The sequence below is a fragment of the Rhinopithecus roxellana genome, chromosome 7 (genome assembly GCF_007565055.1).
Source record: "Rhinopithecus roxellana isolate Shanxi Qingling chromosome 7, ASM756505v1, whole genome shotgun sequence".
Taxonomy (NCBI): domain Eukaryota; kingdom Metazoa; phylum Chordata; class Mammalia; order Primates; family Cercopithecidae; genus Rhinopithecus; species Rhinopithecus roxellana.
The window spans coordinates 7719112-7723636 of record NC_044555.1 but is presented as its reverse complement, the minus strand read 5'-3'; positions in this window follow the sequence as shown (position 1 = coordinate 7723636).

The window sequence follows — 4525 nt, the reverse complement described above, 5'->3', positions numbered from 1 at the left end:
GACACAGGAGAAAGCTCTGTGTGGGGCCCATGTCCAGTCAGGGCGTGTTGCCTCAAGGGAAATGCAGTGGTGTCCAAGCAAGGGTGCCCATGACCCCAAATCCCCAGAGGGGCTGTTAGTGTGCTAATTAGCTTTTTTAGTTCTGCTGTCAGCCTGATGAAAGGCAGCATGTTAGCAGCTCAGTAGGCCCCTGACCTCATTGTGTGGGGTGGCTGCCCTCTGCTGGGGAGAGAGGGCAAAGGGCCAATGTGACAACCTTTCTGGGTACCTGCACTCAGTGGATTCTGAGCTACAGTCCAGCATTCAAGAAGAATGAGGTAATGCTAACAACTGAAGGGTGATGATGGCAGAAAATTTTATGGAGTGAATAAACAGGTCTCAGCAGAGAAGGGATGTGAAGGGGCATAGTACTTTATCCCCACAGTTGGGTGGTTTTTCTCCCTCCATGTGCCTGGGTCCAGGGCTTTTTAGGGACTCAGAATCTGGAGTGCATGCTGATTGGTTTGCGAGTATGCAAAAAAGGTTAAAGTGAAGACAACACTCAAAGGTGGGCAAGAAAGTGTAGAAAACCAATTAGGAAAAGGTAGATAAATGTAAAATAGGTGAAGGGTGTGACTAATCAGAGGAAAGTGAGCCAAATAGGAAGACAGGTTTTCAATCTTGTTCGTGGATTTGAGTTGTGGCTTGGCTTTCAGGATTTAAATGTCTTCAGCTTGGAGGTAGGCTTTCACTGGGGACCCACCCTTATCTGACTAAGTATTTGTCTGCCTCCTGCTGCTATCAACTCTCCCTTCTGAAGAGGTACATCTAACTGCCATTAAAATAGGGATGGAGACTCATCTCAACTGCTGACAGGGGGCATGGCAGTCAGATATCTCATAAAGGCTTATCTAATGGTCCCCTGTAAAAGGGAGACATTGACCGAGGCTCTGATTGCATGACCATTTAGAGTTTGATGATCTGAAGGCAAAAAGAGGCAAATCAAGTTATTAGAAGATATGAATCAAAATGAAACAACAGGGTGAGGACAGCTTAAAAGTCCTGAAACTGCTGGCATGCGATAACTGGTGGCTATAGCTATGCCTGCTAAGATGGGCGCATGGGCTTGGCTTTGGTTAGCTCCCTTGGTCTGTCTTATTTTCCCAAACAAAGAGATATAAAGGTTATGAGCACCCTAGATACTCCTATAACCAGCCATGATTTTCAAGATAATTGCCCAGAACTAGAATATTAATCCAGATTTTTAATATTGCCCATCCCTTTTTTCTTTTGAGCTGCAGCTGGAGATAACTGGTTAATTCACAAGAATAAGCAGGGTTAGCCTAAAATGTAGACTTAAAAACAACTAAGGAGACTAGAACTTAATGGCAAGTGTATAAGTTTTGAAAAATATTTTTTCTCTCTCCAGTCCTCATTTTTGTTAAAAATAAATCATGCTAGGACTAAGTTGTTTGAAAGATACACATTAGTATTATCTTTGGCCTGATTATTTGCATAAAGTGGAGCAAGAACAATTGTTTTTACATAGGCTTTTAAAATTGGCTTTGATGGAAATCTGTTCCATAAGGAACCTCGGATAATACTTCTAAAGCTGAGACCAGCCATAGGTTTGTACCCTTAAATATATGTAAGTTGGGTAACTTCCTCTCTTCTTGGGGTCCTGAGATAGCATGGGGCTTCTGGGCCTGTTACAAAGTGACATTCTTTACCCAGAACAGGTTAGCAACCCTGTATGAAGACTGTGTAGACCAGGTATAAGGCCAGTTTTCCAAAGGGGCTTTTATTGGCTCTGCAAGTAAGGATTGATTCCTTAAAGGGAAGCACACCCTTCCAGTTAAAGCCTTGGTATAACAACCAGTTTCTCCAATTGTGTCCTGTTGAAGAAGCAAATGGATTCTTATTGCCCTGATACAAATAACTATTTTGCCATGGTTAAAAATACTCAAACATAATTTCCAAATTCTAGATATACCAGACAGAGAGAAAATATGTGCTCTAATTTTTGTTCACAGGAGTATAGCTTACTCAACTGTTAAAAGCTGCAGATATCTCAAAAGAAAGGTTTCATTGACTCTGAAAAACAAAACAAGGATCAGCAATGCTTTATGTAAGTCATTGAAAAGATTACTTCAGTTTTCTGTTACTTTGGTGCAGTCAGTTAACTCTAGTTCTACTTGATATTCATGAGCATTTCAACTCTTCATGAGTCTTGTATGTATTTCATTTGTTCCAATGTCACAGTCTCCAAAGATATCAGAAACCTGCTTTTAAGAGCACCTGTCAAACTCCAATAGTTGATTATAAACCATCATTTGAAAAGGATCAAAGTGAGACAATAATTGTCTGTGAATGACAAAATATCCAGGGTAGTTTCAGTCGAAAACATGATTGAATAAAAAATTTGATTATTTATGTGGTTTACAATACATTAACATAATAACCTTAATTATGATTGACAACATATACTCAGACATTGGAATTTTAGAAATCAAATATAGTTTTGGAACTTACATTAATATTATTCACTACAATAGAACCCAAAGGAGATTAAATCTTACTTTTATTTAGGCAATCCAACATAACTAAAAATGTCAAACAATCCTATTTATCTCTCTTTTGGATGCTCCAGGGACCCCCTGTGGCATCCAAAGTTAGGGGTCAGAAAAGAAAAATTTTGAACCTGTGATTTGATTTTAGGAAGACTATGAAACAGGTTAAAAATTTAAAACACTTGACATTAAGAAATAGATTTCCAACCGGGCGCGGTGGCTCAAGCCTGTAATCCCAGCACTTTGGGAGGCTGAGACGGGCGGATCACGAGGTCAGGAGATCGAGACCATCCTGGCTAACACGGTGAAACCCCGTCTCTACTAAAAATACAAAAAACTAGCCGGGCGAGGTGGCGGGCACCTGTAGTCCCAGCTACTCCGGAGGCTGAGGCAGGAGAATGGTGTAAACCCGGGAGGCGGAGCTTGCAGTGAGCTGAGATCCGGCCACTGCACTCCAGCCTGGGCGACAGAGCGAGACTCCGTCTCAAAAAAAAAAAAAAAAAAAAAAAAAATAGAATTCCAGATTACCATGTCATTTATTTACTCAAAATGATGACTCAAAAAGTTTTTAGAAGACAAAATCTTACACTCATTAAAAGGGAAGACATAGTTTTCCAGACAACCTGTCTCCTGACTTGTCCTTCCTTTTATTGGTAGTTTATTCAGCAGGAAAAGAGAAAAATCTTTCATTATCCTTTCCGACTACATGGAAATCATGATCAAGGGAGAGAAAGCCAAATTTCACCCTTTCAGTAGTCAATCTCAATTTTTTAAATGAAACCTGATAGATAAATCTATTCTATCTTAACCAGTTTAACCATGAACTGAGAGTCTTAGAAACTATTTTTTACATTTTAAATGAATATTTTACTTATTTTGTTACTTTAACTTCCAGGATACATGTGCAGAATGTGCAGGTTTGTTACATAAGTATACATGTACCATGGTGGTTTGCTGCTCCAATCAACCCATCATCTACGCTTTAAGCCCCACATGCATTAGGCATTTGTCTTTTTTTTTTTTTTTTTTGATTTTCCAAATATAATTTTATTATTGATTTTTTTATTATTATTATACTTTAAGTTCTAGGGTACATGTGCATAACGTGCAGGTTTGTTACATATGTCTACTTATGCCATGTTGGTGTGCTGCACCCATCAACTCGTCAGCACCCATCAATTCATCATTCATATCATGTATAACTCCCCAATGCAATCCCTCCCTCCTCCCCCCTCCCCATGATAGGCCCCAGTGTGTGATGTTCCCCTTCCCGAGTCCAAGTGATCTCATTGTTCAGTTCCCTCCTATGAGTGAGAACATGCGGTGTTTGGTTTTCTCTTCTTGTGATAGTTTGCTAAGAATGATGGTTTCCAGCTGCATCCATGTCCCTACAAAGGACGCAAACTCATCCTTTTTTATGGCTGCATAGTATTCCATGGTGTATATGTGCCACATTTTCTTAATCCAGTCTGTCACAGATGGACATTTGGGTTGATTCCAAGTCTTTGCTAATGTGAATAGTGCTGCAATAAACATAAGTGTGCATGTGTCTTTGTAGTAGAATAATTTATAATCCTTTGGGTATATACCCAGTAGTGGGATGGCTGGGTCATATGGTACATCTAGTTCTAGATCCTTGAGGAATTGCCATACTGTTTTCCATAATGGTTGAACTAGTTTACAATCCCACCAACAGTGCAAAAGTGTTCCTATTTCTCCACATCCTCTCCAACAACTGTTGTTTCCTGACTTCTTAATGATTGCCATTCTAACTGGTGTGAGATGGTATCTCATTGTGGTTTTGATTTGCATTTCTCTGATGGCGAGTGATGATGAGCATTTTTTCATGTGTCTGTTGGCTGTATGAATGTCTTTTTTTGAGAAATGTCTGTTGATATCCTTTGCCCACTTTTTGATGGGTTTGTTTGTTTTTTTCCTGTATATTTGTTTGAGTTATTTGTAGATTCTGGATATTA